General features: G+C 41.2%; 1 pseudogene across 1 annotated transcript; it reads right to left on the bottom strand.

Moving 5' to 3' along the window:
* Positions 1-244: 244 nt before the first annotated feature.
* Positions 245-2088, bottom strand: LOC147893005 (uncharacterized; annotated as a pseudogene). The gene is made up of 5 exons (XR_015542333.1): positions 1761-2088; positions 1546-1614; positions 1358-1464; positions 850-1252; positions 245-727 (listed from the first exon to the last, which is right to left on the bottom strand). The product of XR_015542333.1 is annotated as an uncharacterized LOC147893005 (transcript).
* Between the last annotated feature and the right edge of the window lie 21462 nt (positions 2089-23550).

Below are 23550 nucleotides of genomic sequence, written 5' to 3'. Positions count from 1 at the left end.
CCGTGAAACGATCATGCAATCCATATAATGCCGCATCATCGCACTGGTTCCATCATCAAATAATCATGGTTCCCTGCTGTGAAGCAATTATCGTCTCCCTCTGCAACCTCACTAAAGCAAGCAAACAAAATAGTCTTCCCTGGAATCTGGAGATACATTTCAGCAAAGCCTTTCACTCAGATCACAAGCCACTCATACTAGGAACAAATGGCTTCTGAAGCTATACTGGCTGTAAAATAAATAGCCTTGCTCCCCAGAACAATGACAAGCTCAATCACTGCAGGTTGCCTTGACTTCTTTATGAATGTATTTACACAATGACATGCGATTAAAAAAGTGCAATATACACAATATAAGAAACCATTGTTCTGGCAGGACCCTTTCGTGAGCCATCAATGACATGCTGAGGCCCAGGCAGATCAAAAATTTACTTCGTCAGATTGCTATATTGTAGACAGTTTAAACTAGAAAGATGACGAGATCGGAGACTTTGATATCCTTTGTACAAGTTTACAATCTTTACCCTGCTATAAGCTCAAGTTCACAGATATCCTTTGTACAAGTCCACAATATTTACCCTGCTATAAGCTCAAAGTTTCCTACAGGTAACCTATCAACACAACAAAGCGCCTAAGAGAGGAGAAGACAAGAGACTTCTTAAATGACAGTTTGTCATTTGTCCTTATGTTTCTCATCCTTGATCTTTATTGGACCTGCATCCGCGATCGTGCAGAAGGAAGTAATGGCATCATACCATGTGTTGAACGAGGCATAAATAAATAAATAAATATACTTTCATACCACGCCCTTTTCAGTTTCAGATTGCTCGGAGACCTGAGCTCCCACGAGCTGAGCCACCAAACTTTGAAAAAGGTACATATTCTTACAGAGAGGTCTAATACCTCACTACAAGCAAATGCTAAGAAAGTCACCTTTCCAAAGTGGTCAGCGAAATTCAGCCCATTGGTCATCGAATCCTTTCCATAGGGGTCTTTGGATTGATCCTCATCAAAGGGGTCATTATCGAAACTGTCGTTGCCATAGGAGCTGCTCCCAAAACTTTCCTTCCAAAAGAGTCGAAGCCGAAGGGGGTACTGCTGAAAAAGTCATTTCAGCTAAAGGAAGAGTCTCCATAAGACGGGAAATCATCATTGGAAGATCTGGAAAAGCCGAAGCCTCCACCCCCAAAACTCCGAGCGGGTGCAGGTTTATCAATTGCAAAATTCACGCGTAAGGTTCTTCCACCAAGGGCCTGAAGATCACTACCACTGAATAAGATAGCTCGCCCTCACGAGTCCTGTCTGAATCTAATCATTAGAGAGTAAGACAACACATGTAACAAAGCCCAGAAACCTACCCGACCGTCCATGCTTTGCATTGCAGACTCAGCATCCGAACTAGAGGTAAAGCTGACAAATCCAAATCCTTTGGATCTTCCGGTTTCTCGATCCATTATAACCTTGGCTGTGACAAGCACGTTAAACACTAGCCAAATTGTTCGGCTTTGTAACGCTAACTATGATAAATAACCCTTCCCTGGCATACCTTCTAATACGTCTCCAAAAGATGAAAAAGCGTCCCTCAATGCACTATCATCTGTTCCCCATGAGAGACCTGACAGTTAACATACGAGGATTTCAAAACTGCAAGCAAACGGTGGAAGCGGAATATTTCCCTCAAAGCTTCAAACTAAAACCGGACAATAGGGTGAGCAACGACAAAAGTTCACTCAAAACCATGCGAGGCGCGCTTGGGTGTACCTCCGACGAAGAGCTTGGAGGAGGGCACCGAGGAAATGAAGCGGGCGCCATAGAAAAGGGAGGAGGCGATGGGAGAAGAAGACTGTGTTTGGGGGAAGAGCCGAGAGAGAGCGGAGCGGAAGAGGGCGCTGGAAGATATGGAGGAGAAGGCCATAGACGGGGGATGCAGAGGAGGAAGAAAACAGGCAGGAATTGCAGAGGAGAAGCTCAGCTATGGCGTCTTGTGAGCTCGCAAACACAACTCAACGTTTTGAAACAGGCAAATATGGCATTCGGGAGAGACGAAATCCTAGCCGTCCATCCCCCTTCCTTGTCGCCTTGCCTTTCATCTCCGCCGTCCTCACTAGATATTTCTTTTTCCGAATAAACCTTTTACACCTTTTTTTTTTTTCCTCCCCAAAAAACAACCAATAATATGTACACTAGGAGTTGTGTTTCGTCCTTGAGTTGCATTTGCATGTAAATGTAGATGCAACTCAATGTAGCACGCGTGTAGGACTTGTTACAAGTGGGTACCATGCTTGTCTTGTTTGTGGACCGGCTCTGAAATCGTTTGCACGCTACCACCCAAATGTGGTCTATAATGGAGCTGTGCACTCTTGTTGGCGGCTGTGTGATTAGCTGTTGCATGTCTCTCTCCAACATGAATTGTTGTTGTGTGTTGCGCGCATTGCTTGGCTTGATGTAGCAAATGTTGAAGTCACCAACTATGTATGTGCAATTGTTTGGGCGCATACAAGCCAACAGGTTTTGCAAGCCGTCCAAGAGAGTGCTCGTGCGAATTGAATGTCAATGTTGGCCTCCCACAGTTTCGAGATGGTCGTGTTGAAATTGTTTGTGTAAATGTCTTTCGGGTGTCTACGCAAGAAGATTGTTGGTTGCGTTATACTGGTACACAAGGCTGTGATCTCTTCTCTTGTCAATGAGAAGGTGCCCAAGAAGTTGTCAAAGTCAAGGGTTTCAGTTGTTCTTTCGCTAAGCAAATTCTTGATTGCTTTGTAGTTTGCTTTGTGTTTTTTCATGTCAATTGATTCATAGAGAACATTTAGTACTCTTGTTGACCTCATGGGAGCTCTTGGGAAATTGAAATGGCATGCATTTCCCCTTTTTCTGCATGTTTTCATGTGCTTGTGTATTTGAATGTCCTTCTTCTCAAGTGCAAGCATCGACATATTAGTGCACACATACTTGTCAATGAACACCTCAATGTCGGAGTCAGGGGACATGCCAAAAATAGGCACATCCTCGATCTATAACAGGCCATGATCGTGTTGGCTTCCTCTATTTTGGAACTCGGTTATGAAGAAGAAATCAAGAACTTTCCCTAGGATTGTGGCATCTTGTTTGAGCAAGCGCAAGTCATTGCTTGGAACTTATGTACGTACTACCTTGCGGTTGTAACAGAGTCATCACAGACGATTGTTTGCAAGTCGGGGACAGGCATGTGCAAAATCTGAGCATCGGAAACCTTGCGCAAGCAAGAAACCAAAGGCTTCCACCTCTTCTCAGCAGCCAAGAAAGTTAGAAAGAATGTTTGAGAGCCTAGCTGCCTAACCATTGCAAAGAGGTTTTTCTTGAGCTTGAGCTTGTAGTCAGAAGAAGTGCGTAGACACACAAAATCATGAAAGCCAATGTACGAGCGCAAGTGTTGTTTGATGTTTGTATTCTGCGTCGCATCCTTTGCTTATATCCTCCAGCATTGCAACTAGCCCTTTCGCATGCGAACCCAAGATGACGATAGCACTTGCGCAAAAAGCACTTTCATTATCTTGAAGAATAAGTTCTCTATTGACAGCGCAAATCATTTGTCTTTGTTTGTCAACTCCCATCGGGTAATGTCTTGGTAAGATGTTTGGTTAGGCAACTTGTACTCTCGCGGGTGACCATAGAAAAGTGTGGGGAAGGCAAGCTCCTCGCAATGTTTGTCCCTGAAAATGCTCAACGAATTGAAGCCCTCAAACGGGGCGATGTTTATTGTTTTGTCTTGAAAGTCCACCACTTGCTGTGTTGTGTAAATCTCATGCACAAGAGTGTTCGATTGAATTTCACCTTCTTGCTCTACGACCACATTCTCGCCTAGTGGTTCTGCATCCACTTGCATAGATGTCGCGGCAATGTGTGCAACCCATTGTTCATTGAGTGAGATGTTGTGCTCTTTGTATAGTTTTGTGTCTAGCAACTTGCCAATCGCTTTGAGAGTAAGGGTAGGCCGAACCAATCCACTCATGTAACTATGACTATACTCTAGTTTGCACTTCAATGCAACCATCACTGTTGAGTTGATGCTGAGAAAGCGTGACAAGACACATTGCGCTCTGCCGACATCAGCGAAAACATTGACAATAGCGCCACAAAGACCGTATTGCCAGAGTCAAAGTTTTCTTGGTTTTATAGACTTCGTAATAATAGCCTACGCCGGCCAAGTGCATGAACAAAGGGAAGGATTATATGTAGTGTGCGGCAATATCTTTGGCAGTTGCATTGGGCATTGCATTGATCAAAGCTAGTAGCACGGTCTCATGGCCCTCGGCCCATTGCATGTAGGTGCGTTTGCATTTGCATCTATGCAATGGTGAGAGTTCAGTCAGGCTAGCGAACTCATCCATGAGCAAAACCATTTGACAATTGGCAAATAGTGTGTGTTCTCGACATGTTACAACACAATAGTTCAAAGGAACACTGGAAGATCTGGCTTGCACGATGGACACAATCGTGGAGCAAAGCACATGAGTTGGAGCTAGTTTGAAGAATGAGAGTAACACGCTCAAGGTCAATTGTGTTTGGATACATCAATCATGAGTCTAAAAGCAATTCTCTCCAAGGACATGTCAAGCATGGCAAAGATGAGAAAATAGAATTGCATAGAGATTGCACCAACGCTTGATATGTTTATGCCGTGAAGAAGTCAAGCAAGCACAACGCAATGTCGTGGTTCCTTGGGTGGGACATTTTGAAAGTTGCATACTTTCGCTCGTTGAAATCTTGCATATCAAATTGTTTCTCCATGGACCAAATGATTGGGTGGTGGTTGTGTTTGTTGTGAGTGCAAACAAAAGAACCATGAAGGTACAAATTGAAGAGAGGAGAAACCGACTCATGTTACAGCAAACTGTGTTCGGCTCGAACGCGAAGAAATAACCAACACCAAATAAGGAATGTTAATGAGTGTGTCAAGGCAATCAAGCAAGTAGACTCAATATGCACTTACTCTTTGGCCATATTTGAGTTTGGACACTTGGGCCATGAAGACTTGTTGGAGATCGACCTTCTTACTGCCATCAAGGATTTTCACCAAAGTGTTGAAGTCGTAGAAGTCCAAGGTGTTCTTCACTGTCATGAAGGAAATGTATCTAAGTGTGTACATGACGATCCCATCCTCATTAGACTCTTGCACCAAGTGTGTGAGGATGTTCTTGCGCTCCCCAACACATGTGAGATACCACAACGAAAGAAGAGAGAAAAGAATATTGTTGGCTATAGCTCCTTCAATCCTGTAGAAAGAATAAGGAATGAGGATGTACTTGTACTGCTGGGCAAAAGAGTGAGGAACAACCAAAGTGATTGTCTCATAGTTGTGTCGAGTAGTGAAATCCCCACATATCCATGTCTTGTACTTGCCATTTTTTGCCTTGAAGGTGCCATACTTCACGAGGATATTGCCCTTGAAGGCGAACATATGTGTGATTGCATCTGTGATTTCACAATATGGAGTAGAGGCAAGGCATTCGCACCTCATTCCGACCCCCTGTGAATTTCCCATGTGTGGTTACTAAAGCTTTATGCTCTATCCCTCGACCAAAATTTGCCTCCTTCGCAGTGGCCAAGGGTTGTTCTCAATCCTTGCATGCTGTTTTCTTAGCGGATGATGCTTTGGTTGCTGCAATAACCCACGCAACGTGTGATTTAAACAAATATGTTCCTTGGAATATGAAGGGTGCATAGCTTCATAGAGAGTTGAATTCTTTTGAGTTAAGATTCGTTGTGGTTGCACTTCTTAATGATACATTGCATAGATCTTTGCTTGTTGACTCATCATGTCTTAATGCGAATTCTTCCGTGCGACAAACACACAACAAATGGAAGCAATAATTTAAAACAACACAAAATGTACTTTCAAACTCTCTAGCTTAGTAAAACATGCAAGAAGAAATCCCTCGTGGTGCAAGTTTTCTTAGAGGCCATAACTTGCTTCTAGCATGATTTGAAAATGACAAGTACTCATAACAAGTAATAAAATGACGATGTCACAACCTTTTAATTGCGTAAAGAACTTAGTTATAACTATGAAAGCTAGACTTCCTACAAAATTTTCCATAGGATACTCTAGGCGTAGATATTTAGAGATCAAAATCATAGTCATGCTAACTCAATCCAAGTGTGGTACAAAGCTTCTAGCAGAATTCCATGTGTTGAGCTCCAAACCTTTTGATAATCCTACAGAAGGCATTGTCCAACTGTCACAATACTTGCAATCAATGAACACAAATTTGAGGCAATAATGCATAATCATTTGCAAGACAACCTTTAAAATGACAATCTCACAACTACTCACTGTTACCAGACAAAAATTGCCACAAAATGTCATTGCTATTGTTTATTGTGCTTTGTTTACTGAAGCAAGCTTCATGCAAACAATTGCTAGGTCATCGTTTACTATAATGACAATTCATACTCGATAAATGAACAACATTTTCCATCTAAATTCACGCTCCAACTAGACTAAATGAACGACATTTGGAACTCCAACAGTAACCAAGAATCATTTTGGAACAGAGGGTGTGGCCAAATGAAAATAACGAACCACATAATCCATGAGGATTTGTATTGTATACAATTTTTTCGCAACAGAGTATGGGGCAAAGTCAAGAATAAGGAATCTAAGCATCCACTAAACCTTGTGACATTAACCACAACTGAAATTGAAAGAAACAGATACCACCTTCTACGTATGCTTTGTGCGCTACTGCCTGGAATGCCTTGTGCAGTGAACACTTCCTGTCTTTGTTGATTGGTGAACCCTTCAACACCGGAGGGAGAACTGAAAGTAGATGGCAAAACTTTGCATTCCTTCAGATTGTCGTCAGGGCAAGGCATTGAACAAGGTCATACAACTCTGTCTACACATGCAAAATGATCAAATACTGCAAATTGCGAGTTCTTTCACTTAGACAATGCTGCACAACACAAGCTCACAGAAATATACTATTCATAGAGGACATGGAATCGTCATTTGTTTCAGCAACCGGTTTCTAAGAAGCATGTTTCACCATCTCTGCAAAAAGACGCAAGTAGGAATTTGTGAGTTGGAAGTGAATAAGAGAAACAGAATTGAAACAAAGGAGATGAAAAATTTAACCCCTGTGGAAATTGTTTTCTCCAGTGTCCATGGACTGTGGTAAATTCTCCTCTCTATCCACCGAATTAGAGCAACATGCTTTTGGTCTGTCAATTCACGCTCAGCCATAACTCGAGGAAGAGCAGCACGGCAAACCAGAACATAGAACAAAATCTCGATCGAGGATAACAGTGCTTTACAGCCCACGAACGTATGCAACACCTTCCTTAGAATACCCTTGCATATATGGCTTCATACAAGCTGTCAAATGGAAGGCTATATGGTTTTCGTGAATAACATTCAATGGGCTGAATAACATTCAATGGGCCTACCTAGTAGGCACGTTTAAGTTTTCATGAAAGTTATGTGTATATTATAGAGTGGTCAGACCAATATGGATATTGTGTTCCTGTGAGGCGGTTGTCAATGAGTGTGTTTGTCCAAATATGATCCAAGGTAGAATTATAAATTGTAGTGGGTGCACAAATAAGTTGTTTCATGTTGTAGCATTCCATAAAGATGAGTAGTTTGTTCATGTTACTTGTTTTCGTATTGTAGTCAATGTTGAAGTCTCCCAAGATATATGTGGGCATCTTTTTATTCAATTTTGTCAATGTGTTGTCTAGTGAATGGAGTAGAGTATTTGTATTTGTGGGTAGGGGCTTCTAAATGTTAATTATAGCTATGTTTTTTGAATGTTGTGGTTGGAGGCATTGTTAACAAGCATTGGAGGCCCTCATGGAAGTAATGTTCTTTGATTATTAGTTTTATTTCGGTTTTCTAGTAAGTTTTAATTCCAATGCCCATTGTGTCAGTGATATGTTTGAAATTTAGAATGTCAAGATTATGAGAAGATTTGGGATGTGTTTCTTGTAGACAAAGTATATGTGACGCAAGAATGTTGGAGTTGCAAAGTATGTCTTGTGTTTTTGGAATGTCCTTGTGTTGAAAGATTGTAAGAATGCCTTCAAAGGATATTGATCATTAAGGTTAATGTAGTTGAAAGAGAAAATAAAAGGCATTTCTTGCATACATGTGTATGCTTGTGGATAAAGGAATTGTTGATAAGATTAAAGTTGGATTCCTCTTGGTTGGTTTTCCTCATGATCAAATAGATCAAATATTCAGAACATTCTACAAGAAGATTGGAAGAATGTGCCAACCTGCCAAGTGTCACAAGATAAGCCTCAAAATGTCATCTCCTCACCTTATTGAGTAGCTAGATATGATCAACATGATGCTCAAGAGCAATGACCTGCATGCATCTGCCAACTTACCATGGCTAAAAGTCTAGATGTAGAAGTTATTGAAGAATTTCTCAAGTCATACGATGCAGATGCACACAGCCTCACCATCAACAATAGATAGGCTTATCTTGATATTTGGTTGTGCTTGAGTTCCAAGCAGCGCACACTATGATAGTTATTTTAGGGCAAAAGTAGGGATATCTTATTAGCAAAGCTATTTTCAATGATATGCAATCCTTCTTTAAATTTTTGTTAGAATATATTGGTTGGAAGAAGAGCACAAGGTATGTCCCTTGGAGTTATGAAGAAAAGGCCCTCTCTACCTTTGAAGACAAATACAATATTGGTTAGCTTTGGGTATTCCAAAGAAATGTTTATTCCCAAATTCGCTTAGTGTGCAAGACTAGACAAGAACACTACAAACTTAGGCTCCATTTCTGCATGACCTAGCACAGACTACTTAGACGAGAAGTGATGTTTCCAACCTATAGCTAGAAGGGCACACTATTTGACTCCTATTAACAAAAGTAGGTGAATAGGTAGGAGGTTTGGGATTGGGATCTAATGTGTAGCATGTAGATTAAGTGGTATGAATTATAAAGACTACTTCTACACCCAAGCCTCCTTCTTTGAATTCTAGCAAACTTTTTATGAGAACTTAATCCTCTATAGAGTGCCCAAAATAGAAACATCCCCCTCCAGCAATAAACGACACTCACGAACCCTCTCCTCCCATCATTCATCCCAACTCTCCCCTCCTATGAATACTCCTCCACATTCACCTCCTAAAAATCCACTTCCTCTATCACCGGTTGAGCGGCACTAGTCACAACACCCTCTCCTTGTCAAAGATAGGCTTCCTTGATATGCTCATATAGTGAGAAACCCAATCCAAAAGAACAAAGAGAGGGAAATAACATGGGTGCACAATCAAGTTCTCAAGTGTTAACACATCAGCCATCAGGGCAAAACATAGAAGTGGAAGTCTTTATTACATGCCTACTAATACAATAGGTTCTATGATCATAGAGGCAAGCACTGAGGAATGTGTAGGAGTCAAAATAGAAAAGGACAAGACAATCGAGATTGAGCATGATAGTGCTACCAAGTAGTCCATTCTCCAATGTAACCACCACCAGACTATTGTGGGTGATGCCATGGATGAAGGAAGAGAGAATTAAGATGCCAAAAAACAAGGTAAAGAATAAAATTCTTGAGATAGCACTTCAAACCCAAAGGGAAAGGACATTATAGAAGATTTTCTAGTCCAAATGTTCAGTCTACCGAGACACAAGGAACGACAACAACCATAGTCCATCTTCTCGACACAAAAATTTGATCTTCACGGCACATAATTAATTGATCCAATTATGGCAATGTCTCTTAGATTTTTTACATGCCGACACTAAGAAATACTAGGGCCACTTCAATGTTGAGTGGCAGGTCACTAAAGTACACAATTTTATGCCCAACCCTCCATAGGAAGTCCCATTTCTCCTAGCTCCTAGGCATGTGATTCTGGGTGAGGGCATCAACCCCTTGTTTCATTTAATGAAAAAACCATGCTGCGAGATGTCATTTTGGACAATTAGTGGCAACTATGGAGTTTGTGTTAGAAACCATCCGAATAGCATATTATATTGTGTCACACTAGGTTCACTCTCGATGTGTTGATCCAAGAAGGGAAATAACATTATTGGGTGATTAACAATGCCCATGAAATTTATGATCATTTGGTGGGACTCATGGAAAACAACCATCAACAAACAGTAGCCGAGCTTGAGAGTTTGAAAACATCATATGTTGACTTGTAGGCCAAGGATGCAATACTAGCTCATCAACATCAAGAAGCAATGGGCATGCTCCGCACCTTGTAAAATATGGTGGACTAACAACATCGACTCATGGTGTGGAAAGAGCGTAGTATTAAAGCATTGAAAGAACCTCCTACCAAAATCCAATAGATTTGAGTAGAGAATTGTTGTGTGTGGAGCTTGATCCTTTTTTCAAAGGTTGCTTTTGAGCTATGCTTTGGATGTAGATGTGCTTATACCCATTCCATGAAGAGGGTAGGGGGACAACACCCCAACTAGGATGTCATTGAGGGTCCAAGGGGGTTCAGCAACATGCATTAGTCCCCCCTTCACAGGGGTTTGGGGGCAGCACACTCAAAGAAAAAAATACATGAAAATTGGTACATGAGTTGCTCCTAGGTTGTGTGGTCAAAATTCTAAGATAAGGGTGTGGCTCACAGAGTAAGAGAGAAGTGGATATACTTCTTGTAACTTGTATCTTCTCACTTGCTAGAAAACAAAAACATAGGACTGGCTATTTCTCTGTGGATGTAGCCTACATTGTGTGAACCATGTATATCGTTGCCTCTTTTTCTCTTCCATTTTGTGCACTTTTTATATTGTGTATTTTATGCATTTCAATTTATTGACTATATGTCAACATGGACTTAAGTAGCACAAAATGTGTGTGTAGAATGTGTGTGTAGAGTAGTGGCAAAGCTCCGCTTGTACCTCCGTAAGGCTAGAAATACTCTCTTAGGAATCCAACATGGATGTTCTACATGCAAGTACTACATGCAATCCTACATGCAACTCCTACATGCATGTTCTAAATGCAAGTTCTACATGAAAGTCCTACATGTAGTTCCTACATGCAACATGCAACTCCTACATGAAACTTCTATATGCGCATCCTAAATGCAAGTTCTACATGTAGAGAGAGAAAGTCTTACAATTTCTACATGCTGAGAGAGAAGCTCTCCGACTTGAATAAATACCCCATACTGGAATGAAGCCCGCACTCTTTGGGGCATTGTGTTGACTTCTACTTTGGTCTTCCATGCAATTGTCTTCAAGTGTCCATGCTCCCTTGCACTCTACATCCAAAATCATGTCCTAACCTTGCCTCCTACTCTCCCCTCCTCCAACCGTGCAACTCCTCCTCTCCCTTTCTTCCAACCTTGCAACTCCTCCTCTCCCTCTCCTCCACCCTTCTCCTCTCTCTCCTCCACCCTTCTCCTCTCTCTCCCCCACTCCCATGCTCTTTCACGTTCTTCCTCTCCCCCTCATATGTTCCCCATAAACCCTTATTACTCTAGTTCCTCAACCCTTGACCTTCATGATCTATGAGGGAGACATGTTCTCCACCACATGTGTAATCTACTCTAAAGCTTGGATTCTCCATCTTACCTTGAAACCCCTTTGGAACCTTGGAACCCCTTCTCAATCCTGAACATCCCTCTAAAATTCCCCCCTCTCAATCCATCCAATCCATTTGACTCCTCTAAGTCACAACATGGTAGATCGCCATCATGATGATCATGACATTGACCTAAACGTGGATGTGCACAATTTCTTTAACCATCACAACAATTATGGACGACACAATAACAATCAAGGTAGGCAAAACCTGGGCAAACTAGACCTCTTAGTGAAAGAACAAGCCACATGGGACCTGCTGCAAACCAAATTCAAGAGGTGGTTCCAAACAAAAAGACTTCAAGATGATTCCACTGTCCAAGTGAGCAGTCCAAGTGAGCAAGATCAAACAAGGTCTCGAGGAGGACATACGCATGTACCTGGGCAACAAACTGAAGTGCCTAACTGCAAACTCTATCCCACGTCCCCAAAATAAGTATATGATATCCTGGTTCATTATCAGACTAAGGAAGAAGATACAAAAGGACATGAAAAATATTAGCAGCTATGAAACAATCAATGCTGCTCATGCGGCAACAATTGACATAGAGGATGGAATGATAGATTCTGACAACAGAACAATGATGATGGAGAATCTACCCTGACCTAAACAATACCATCCAACAACCATCCCAATGTACAAGCAACCAGCACGAATAGTAGTGTTGAGACTGAATCATGTTCTCCAAGCCTTGCAATTGCTCAAAAATCCAAATCTGCAACAATTTCCAAGTGCACCAAATCCAACTCGTCCAGTAGCTCCAATACAACAACTTCAAGACAAGGAAGTGGATTCACAATTTAATCAAGTGCTATAGATGTGGAGAAAATAATGGGATCACAGAGTGCCCTCATCATGGTAGCCCCGCTACTTTCCAATCACTTTGTAGAGATTGTGGCATTCTATGGATTGTCCCATGAAAACCAAGGTCCCACAACAAAATGAGGCTAATCTTGATGTCCCAATGGGAATTATTGGCATAGACCATCAAAGTCTAGGGCCTACAAGCATATTATCATAACCTGTGAATGTAATTACACGCCAACAAAAGGAGGTAGCCAAGTGTCCTACTATTCTAATTCAATCAAAAAGACCTCTCCAAAAGAGAGAACAAGTTCCTATTCCTCCGACAAGAAATGAGAATCCAAGCACATCAACATAACGTCTAGATCCTAAAATAAAAGAAGATCCATACCCTAATGCAGAAGTGGAGAAGGCTCAATTTTATCAAGCACTTCAACAATGGGTGGAAAAAGAACAAGCTCAATTTTGAGGCTGAGAAGTAAGCACATGATCCAATCCCTAACTTGGACCCACCAAGTATAGACACTGTCATCGAGCCTATGTTCCAACAACAATATCCACAACATAATGTTCCACCATGCCAACTTGAAGGTGTCGCACTCTCTAACATTCTAAGTTGCCCTATGTTCATTCCCATTGGAATCCTCTTACGGAATTGTCCCAATATTTGGGAGAGTTTCAAAGGAAGGATTGAATTAGCAAATCCCCCTCCACCTATAGAAGAAATCTAAGATATCCTTGTGTGGATGGCCAAAAGAGATGACATATGCATCCCCAATATGCCTTTGATCCATAAAGCATATGGTGATATCCAAGCCATTGGGGATGATGGAAAAGGTGTGAATGTCCTATCCAAGGATCTCTATGATGAATGGGGTCTTCCACCAAAGCAAAACGCTCATTTCAACATACGATTTGCATTCACGTATAAATCCCTTGGTTATAGTGGATAGAGTATCCACAAAAGTAGTAGGAGTCCACTTTACTTTTTAGTTCACAATCTTGGATCTCCCAAAGAAATCTTATCAAACCTTGCTTGTGCATCCTTGGTTGCATGAAGCATCAATCCTCCATGATTGGGGAGCTGATAGAATGACAATACAAAATTGTGACAAGCAGTAAGAGTCAATGCAGGGCAATAAAACCCACTTTGCCTAGACCATTGGATGAAACCTCTTCAACGACGAGCAAATCAGCCCTCCCACAATAACATGCCTTAGCTGGAGATGCACAAAATAGTATCAATAGCTAGATCCAAGCATTGGTGACCATTGACAACTGCAATACCCTAGATCCAATCTTCTCACAAATTGATGCTAAGGTCATGGAAGTAAAACATCCATTCATACATGAAGAGCAAATAGATTTGGAATTGCCATTCTTTATGGTTGAACTCGAATGGAAGAAGATATCAATGACAGTAGTGACTCGGATTTTCCTTGGGACCTTGAAATAGAGGATGAAAATGCTCATTAGAAGACCATGTCTTTTGCAATGATTTAACCATTCTCCATGCCCTAATGGCTATCGAACTTCCCAAAGTTGAAACTCCAAAGCTGAACAAACGCAAAAGGTCCCACAAGAAAACTGAAGGAGGACATCACTGCAAAGCCAAGGCCCCCGACCACTTCAATGAGTTCGAATGAGTGCAAACTAGGATCATAGAGTTGTATCTTACCAAGATAGCTCTATCAAAGGAGGTAACTCCTAAATCATAGGAACTCCACAATCATAGGCACCACCCCATGTGGGGGCCTTTGCATTACATCATCAAAGCCCAATCTGCATATACCATAAAATTTGATTCTTCATTTGCTGATGGAGTTCTTCCTTCAGTCAGATTTGCTTTGTTATTGATGTAGCCCTTCTTCACAAGATATGCTTCACTTTCCTTGGAGTTGTAGTAGGAGTATTTCTCTCCTCTTCCAAAAGAGAAGCTTCAATATCCACCAAGTTGGATGTAAAAGTGTTGTTATACTCTTCATCTAGAAGACTTTTGAGTAAAACTTGTGCACCAAATACCTTTCCAAGTCGCACTTAAACTTCATGTGAAGTCTCACACCCATCTATGTGATAAATGTATGAGTTACTAAGTCCCAATGCTATGATAGCAAGGGCCTTTTCATATTTTACTGTCTGGACATGCTATTTCACCTTTTCTTGTTGAAGGTTTCTTCTTCTTTCCACAAGCAATATTCCATAGACCTTTCTTCATGAGAATGAATTTGGTCAAAACTGTCGAACGGAGGACAATGCTCCAAAGATAAGACTGAAAAATTCCTTAGATCACCTGCAATGGTGGTCAAACATCCAAAAGCCCAAAGATAACTGAGATAATATTAAAACTTTCTAGCACTTAACCATATTCAATGGCTCATATTAGAAGCAAATATCACTGTTACCCCCAAGTTGACTCAGTCTGAAGTTGGAGGGTGCAATTCGAATAGTTGAAAGCTCTATTGATGGGGCTTTTTATGTGGAATCAAAGAGCTAATACCAAAGCACGTCCTCCAAAAAGGAATCACACAATGTTGTGCCAGATTGTTGGTGAGAAGTGTACCATTTCTGACTGGTTTTTCTCTTATTTCTCCTTTGTTTGTGGACCAAATGCACTAAAATTTTAATAACAACTAGCTCATAGGGTTGCCCAACTATGGCTGAGAGGGTTTTGCAAAATTATCTCCCAATAGGCAGAATTTTGAGCTAGATTGGTGAGCAAAGAACGAAGCGACACGACTGCTCACAGTAAAATTCCATCAATCGCAATAGTGAAGAGGTGAGACCTAGCATAAGAAGTTAGAGCTAGAAGCATTTTGAAAGTTAACAGTTGTATCTAGAGAAATTAATGCTACAAGATTCGGACAGAATTAGGAAAAATGGGAGAGATATGGAAGAAGGTGAAGAAGATGATGAGGTGGTAGCCTAGGAGTCTAAAAGCGCTCTGATACCAAATGTTGGAACGTGGGGGATAATAAATGCATCACACCTAACTATCCCCAAGGCAATGGACAAGTAGAGTCCACTAACAAGATAATGGGTGTGATTTTTTTGTGAGCTTTTTGTCACGAGCTTTTTTTCAATTCATGAATATTGCAAGCTTTTCATTCACCTGAGAGAGAGAGAGAGGGGGGGGGGGGACATGGAGTGGGGTGGGTTGAAAGTTTGGGTTGTGGTTGCGATTAAGAGGAGAGAGGGGGGGGAGGGGAGATAAAGGAAAGGGAGAGAGACGGGCTCATGGGTAAGGTGGCATGGAGAAGGGAGGGGAGGGGACTTGGAACATATATTTGTTATCATAGTGGAGAACGTAGAGGGGGAACTTATAAGGTATGCAAAGAGGAGTGCAAGGAGGAGAGAGAGGATGAGGAATGTCAAAATTATTTTCATCTACTAAATGCAAAGGGGAAGGGAGAGCACGTGGGAAATTTGTTCATTTTCAAAGTGTATAATTTGAAACTCTTGACCTCATATGTGGATTCCTCGTCAAATTCCAGTCATTTTGAGTACCAACATGACCATATTCCGATAAAAATTGAAAAAATGGTGTTTTTGTCATTTTGGCCTGTTTTGGGCCTATTTTTGAGTCTGCACTGCCGAAATTCGACGAGGAATCCACATATGAGTCACGAGTTTCAAATTATACACTTTGAAAATGAACAAATTTCCCATATGCTCTCCCTTCCCCTTTGCATTTAGTAGATGAAAATAACTTTCACATTCCTCATCCTCTCTCTCCTCCTTGCACTCCTCTTTGCATACCTTATAAGTTCCCCCTCTACGTTCTCCACTATGATAACGAATATATGTTCCAAGTCCCCTCCCCTCCCTTCTCCATGCCACCTTACCCATGAGCCCGTCTCTCCCCCTTTCCTTTATCTCCCCTCCCCCACTCTCTCCTCTTAACCACAACCCAAACTTTCAACCCACCCCACTCCATGTCCCCCCCCCCCTCTCTCTCTCTCTCTCAGGTGAATGAAAAGCTTGCAATATTCATGAAAATTGAAAAAAAGCTCGCCAAAATGACAAAAACACCATTTTTTCAATTTTAATCGGAATATGGTCATGTTGGTACTCAAAATGACCGGAATTCGATGAGGAATCCACATATGAGGTCAAGAGTTTCAAATTATATACTTTGAAAATGAACATATCTCCCATAGTTCATCCCTTCTACCTTGAAGATGGACATATTTTCTGTAAGAAAACAATACAACGTCTATGCTCAACAGATAACAGGATCTCGTATGCAAGAGAGAAAAGCAGATAGTATGGAGAATAAAAAATTTGATTACTGTAAAACTGATATAATAGATGGCGCTACCTCCCAGTCATGTGCTCCTGTGTGAGAAGCTTCGATGGCATGCTGGAAACAATAGAGGATGGAGGCTGGATGCTAAGGAATCAGGGTTGCTGTAGCCAGTGATGAATATGGGCTTCACGGGCTTGCTCTTATATAGCCACCAGTTGTAGTCGATTAGACCCAATTGGGAGATCGACCCAGTTAGCCCAAAATGGCCGATTGGGGTTGGTCCTGAAATGGCCGATTGGGGTTGGGTCCTGAAATAGGCCACCAACCACACATTAGAATCGTGGCGCAAAATAGAGCAACTAACCTACGCTCTCCATTTGGCCCAGAGCCATCCGAGATCATCTGGGGCTCCAAAAGGGCCCTGCAACCCGAGAGTGGGTTGCCTCGGGAAATGCTCCATCTACCCTCAGTGTGGTCAGTAATGGGATGCCTTCCCGCACTTGCATGTAGCCTAGTTGGTAGTGTGCCAACTCTATCTGAAGCCGTCCAACCATCAAGCCACACATGGCCCCCATCGGGTGTCCAAACCAGGACCTACCAGATAACCGAGCTACTCAAATGCCTTCTCCTCATATGGGGGGCTTACAAGTAGAGTTAGCTGGTTCCCGCGTAGTTACATGAGAGTGGAGCATTGATATCTAACATTTTCCACAATTTTTTGCCTCCTACTGCCACTCATATCCACCCCCCATTATGCATAGTATACACTCTTCCACTGCTCCCACATGATATGAAAATGAACATATCCTATATCCTCTCCCCCTCTTTCTAACCTCCCCATCTTTCTCAAGAAGAGGTGCCACTTCTGTAGATAAAGTAGCAAAGAAAGTTGGTGCACCTAGTTGTTTAAGCATAGCAAAGGCATTCTTTTTTAGCTTCTCCTTGTAATCTATAGATGTCCTTAGTGAAATCTTGATATCCTATTTTGTATTGTAGCAATTGCTGGATGTTTGTGTCATGTGCGACACCTTTGCTTGCAAGGCTTGGCTGTTAAGTTGTCCTTTCCATAGTCTAACCCATGTCGACGGAAGAACTTATTTGACTAGGACCTTCATTTTTTTGAAGAATATGTTCTCTATGTTCATAGCAAATCTTCGGTCAACATTTTTTAGTTCCCACTTCACTAGATCTTGAGAAACCTTCTGATGGAGAAACCACCATTGGCTTGTCATCAAAGTGCACAACTTGCTGTGTGTACTATATATACCATTTACCAGAGTGTCTATAGGCATGTCTTCCTTGTTTCCATTTTCATTTTCAAGATCAATTGACTCATCATGAATGCGCTCCAACCTTTGCATTGCCGTTATATGTTCATACCAAGCATGACTTATTTGGATATTATTTTATATTTGTATAGTGGTGTCTATAAAAGTTCATGAAGAGCACGCATAGTTAAAGTGGGTCAAACCATGCCATTGATGTAGTTGTGGTTGTACTCCAATTTTCTCTTTATTGCAACCATCATAACAACATTGTCATCTACAAAATGAGGCATCGGATTTTAATGTGCTCTTTCAACGTCTGCAAACACATTTATGACCTACCATGAAGACCATATTGACCTTCATATGTTAACTCCCTAATTTGTGCAAGTGGAATCCTAATGGAGATGAGGCATTCCTCTACTTTGTTCAGTAGACACACATGCTTGGTCGGTACAGTCATTGTTGCATTCTTTGTACTAAACATGGGTTCCTTCCCATCCTTTATTGCATTGTAACAAGTACCGCATAGCCTAGATTGCTCGTGTGTGTCATCGATGGGTAGCAATGCATGATCGCACGTAGGAATAAAGCAATATGCTTATTCATTGACTGTAGCTCATATTGAATGTTAATATATTACAACATGAACATGTGAATTTGAGGATGTCATTTATGACCTTTAAATATACATCTCGTGGTGACTTGCCACTACAATTCCTCTTTTGTGACACATGATTATGTGGGTACCTAGTTCTTGGACCCATGTATCCCTTCTGCTTCTCCAATTGTAGGATTTCTTGATGATCCCTCATTGAAAGGTAGTGGAAGAATTGTGGTGCTCCTTGTCCTCACTGCATTTGCTCTCAACTTATATATTTTGTTTGATGTTGCTGTCATAGAGTGTTGTGAATTAGGATGTTGGTCAAGATATATTGAAGCTAATCCTTTCATTAATAATCCCTTCAAGCTTTCAATTATTTTTCATAGTCTTCTTTCTTCTTCTATATACCATGTTATGTACTTACGCTGACTTGGAAGGAAGCAAAGGTGTGACTATGTAGGGAATTTTTATAGTAAAAGAGTGTATATGGTATGTTCATTTCCTTGTAATCCAATTTTTGCTTAATGCAACTCTTGTCCTTCACTTACTAGAAGTGTGAATTCTTGTCCAAATATATTTGAAAACCTTTGTAAGCAATCGACAATTAATGCTTGTGAGTTAGGTGAAGCATTTCATTTTCATGTAATACTCTTCTTTGTAGTTCTTTGTTAGGTGTGCTCCATGGTGTTATTCCTACTTCCATAGAATGTCAAATATCATGATAAAGTACTAAAACATGGAAGTATAGTTCTGGTTTGGGTAAAACTTTTTCAAACATCTGAGTACATTAGTATTATTTGGCCATCAATTGTTAAAATCTGTGTTCATATGGACATTAGGAACTTCCACTGTACTCTGCACCTCTATTTTGTACTTGAAAATGGCAGTGAGGTTATAGTACGTATTCAAATATGAGGATTGAATTTTGATCTATTTATTTTTTAGAAAGAAAAGTTTTATATTGTAAGAGGTTAAGAAGATATACATTTCATCCATGAAAGACATGAAAGTTTTATAAGGAATCCATGAAAGACATGGCACTTGGGCCGAATTTCATCTCCGCGGTCAAACGTTTTCTCTCCAATGCCTGAGCCAAGCTATGCATTAATGGTGAGATATCTTCACCCTTCTCATTGAAAAGATCCATTAGGCAAGACTACGCTGTTGCCCCCCTCCTCTATGCTATAGTAGCGGACGCGTTGGGCTAGTTGCTCATTGGAAAAATGTATGAGGGTACAGCCAAAGAAATTGAGTTGCCCACTAGAAAGTAGATGGTTATGCAACAATTCGCAGATGACACCAATCTTATGCCTAGAAACCCCACTTGGGATGTGAGTGAAGTCATGGAATGTATGGAAACGTATTTTCTAGCCTCAGGCTCTCTCATGAATAATAACAAAACATGATATTACACTCTCAATGGAAAGGCACAAGTTGAGCTAGATCACTTGGGTTGTCAACTGATCCATAAAGGCACTATTTTTTGACTGCTTGGCATAGCCACAGGCTTTGAGGTGTTCATGAAGGAAATATGGGACTAGGTGCTTAACAAGTTCAGTGTGCAGCTAAAAAAGTAGAGAGGATTTCAATCAAACCTGGCAGGAAGAAGAATGGTTCTCAACCATTGCTTGTATCCCATTACCATTTTCTACCTGTCGTGTTGGCATCCAAGTCAAGCAGGACTAGACAAGCTTATCTCCAAATGCAGATCTTTTCTATAGGGGGGAACTAACAGAATTGTGAAAGTTAGACGGAATTTTTGCACCTGACCCAAGAGTGAAGGAGGACTGGGGGTAGTAGACATCAAGTAGGCAGCGGTGAAGTTGGCTGCTACTTGGATTCTTATAGTCCTTTTAAGCCCTAAACTTGATTAGGCTACACTGCTAGCTTGGAACTTCGAGCATATTCGACCTGTTAGGGCTAAGAGGAGGGAATTTAGACTTACCAACCAAGATGCAATATTTGTTACTCCTAGACTAGTACTTTGGGAAGGAGACACACAGTGGAAGGGGGGCTCAGTACTTAGCTATGCCTTAGAGTTTAGCTAGATACTCTCCCTTCATTTGCTTCCAGTTCCTACACCCCATGACTATATTAAGGACATGATCTCTGTCTTGAATTCTCGGTGGAACACCTCCGACTCTGCACTTTGCTATATTTGGACTAAAGCCATTCCAGAGAAGATGTCAACCTTGCTCTGGCTTATCATGTTGAAAGTTGCTTGGATAAATGCAAGGGGGACGAGGATTGGAAAAAGTTATGGCAAGTGCCGATGCTATCCGGAGTCAAGAACATGTTTTTCACATATTCGTAGCATGCCCGTCAATTAGGAAAGTCTGAAAAAAAGTGCAGATACAATTATGTGAGCTAGTCAACTGGAAATAAATGTAAGAAAACAATACAACATATGTGCTCAACACATAACAGGATCTCGTATGCAAGAGAGAAAGCAGATAGTATGAAGAATCAAAATTTTGATTATTGTAAAACTGATACAATAGATGGCACTGCCTCCCAGCCGTGCGCTCCTGTGTGTGAAGCTTCGATGGCGTGCTGGAAACAGTAGAGGACGGAGGGTGGATGCTAAGGAATCAGGATTGCTATAGCCAGTGATAATGATGGGCTTCACGGGCTTGCTCATATATAGCCACCAGTCGTAGTTAGTTAGAACCAATTGGGAGACCGACCCAGTCGGCCCAAAACGACCGACTGGAGGTCGGTCCCAAAATAGGCCACCGATCACACGTTAGAACCGTGGCACAGAATAGAGCAACTCACCTATGGTCACCGTTTGGCCCAGAGCCATTTGAAATCATCTGGGGCTCCAAACGAGCCCCATAGCCTGAGTGAGCTACCCCAGGAAATGCTCTATCTACCCTCAGTGCGGTCAATCATGGGATGCCTTCCCAACTTGCATGTAGCCTAGTTGGTAGTGTGCTAAGTCTATCTGAAGCCGTCCAACCATCAAGCCACACATGGCTGCCATCTGGTGTCCAAACCAGGACCTACCAGATAATCGAGCTACTCAAATGCCTTCTCCTCATATGGGGGGCTTACAAGTAGAGTTAAATGGTTCCTGCGTAGTTACACGAGAGTGGAGCATTGATATCTAACAATAAATTCTTCTTGGGGATGCATCTAAAGTCAAGCACACACAATGGGCACTTGTGCGGGCTCACGCATTATGGTTTGTTTAGATTTCCAAGAATGAATTTCAATTTAACGCGAAGCTTTCTGATGCGGAATATTTGTTTTCTAAATGGTTAGCAGGCATCACGGATCTATGATAGTAACCTCAAACTATTCTTCGAGGAGATCAAGAGCCATGAAGAGGAGCACCTTAAGACCTTCAACCAAGAATTCAATTTCAAGGGATTTATCTACTATGAGACTAACTCAAACTGATCTAGTTATGGAGTATTGTCTGGATGATTCAAGATGTGTAGAGCTGCTATTATAAAGGTGATTTTATCAGCATAAATGTATATCTTATGAACCGCTTATGATATAAAACTTTTTTTTTTAAAAGTAATCAATATTCCATCACTCTAATATAGCAGCCAATGTTTCAAAAAAAACCAGAGAGATTCAAATATCACGGAGAATCAGATTAGATGATGATAAATGAAGACTATTGATTCCATGTATTATGGGATAAAAAACTAAAGTTTCAGAACATCAGATCAGATGATGACAAATGAAGACTGTTGATCCCATGTACTATGGGACTATTGATCCCATGTTCTATGGGATACAAAAGTAAAGTTCAAGAACATCCACATAGTAGCCATGCCTATCCTAAAGTGCAGTTGTGAAAGAAGAGTACTTATGCTAGGATATCTCTGCTAACTACTTCAAGAAAAAGGTAGATGAGACTGCTACTAGATTTAAGCTAACTGCTCGAAGTGAGTCATAAATCCCGAATTGTTGATAAATTCTCCTGAAGGCTTCATTTCCATCAGTAAATTACGTGTTGCCATAATACTACACATGTGGAAATCAATGAACCTGCAATGAAGGCCCAAGATATCATCAACATGAATGCCACAAACTTGGATGTCAACCTGCAAACCGTCTCGCAAGAGAACCCTCCCCTTCAGTGATGGTACAAGAGATATTTGTTGAACAATTACACAACTGAAGCAAAAAGCCTTCAATGGGTCAGGTGCCACTCAAGTGCTGCCACAAGCTCAACATTGTTACTCCACCAATGGTGCATTCAAATTTGTGAATTGCAGAACACCACTCACTTGTAACACATGCACACAATATTATTACTATTAATTAATGTTGAAAAAGACAAAAAGATAAGTAATTTTATCAGCTTTTGCCCATATCCAATATCTCCAACTTGATAGTTGAAAGCTTCTTGCAAAGACTGGCATAGACTACCCTCGGGAACAGCAGCAAGGATTGTAAAATCAAATACCCGTAATGAATGACGACCACGCATAAAAGAAATACTCTTTGCGACATACCTAACGACCCCATCATTAATAAATTCTTGGATCAGTCGTGAAAGATTGCCCGCTTTCCAGTCGCCCACGATAGCGTACGCCATTGTGGATATCATTCATCTCATCTTTTTGTTCGTTGCCCACCTTCTCACCATCCACACCCGCATCTAATTAAGATGTCATGTCATCAAGCAAGTATGGTTTCTTCTCCGCAATCTGCATCAACAAATACAGAGCATCAACCAGCAAGAGCAAAGAATGAAGAAAAGGAATGAGAAATGAATCACAATAACAATAGGAACACCAGAAAACCTCTCTGGAAAGTGGAGCTTTCGGTGTCCGTGGAATCGGCGCAACCTTCAACCTCACGTTCTAGGATTCCGCTTGATATTGATAGGCAGAGCTTCAAGGAAACACTGAGCAAATGGCACAGAGCAACGCAAGGTGTGTTGAAATGAGCAACCAACAACGATATATAAAACATCTATTCACCATCTCTGTTCAACCCCAAAAAGGAAATCATTACAGAAAAGGCCATCACCACTTCACCGCCCAAAGGACATGTTGTTGTATTTGTGATCTATAGAGAACACACACAGATATGTCCTCCAAGAAATAG

The sequence above is a fragment of the Dipteris shenzhenensis genome, chromosome 16 (genome assembly GCF_047967505.1).
Source record: "Dipteris shenzhenensis isolate YYH24624 ecotype China chromosome 16, Dip_SZ_1.0, whole genome shotgun sequence".
NCBI classification, from domain to species: Eukaryota; Viridiplantae; Streptophyta; class Polypodiopsida; order Gleicheniales; family Dipteridaceae; genus Dipteris; species Dipteris shenzhenensis.
Note: the sequence above shows the minus strand (reverse complement) of the source record. Positions and strands in the feature narration are given on the sequence as shown.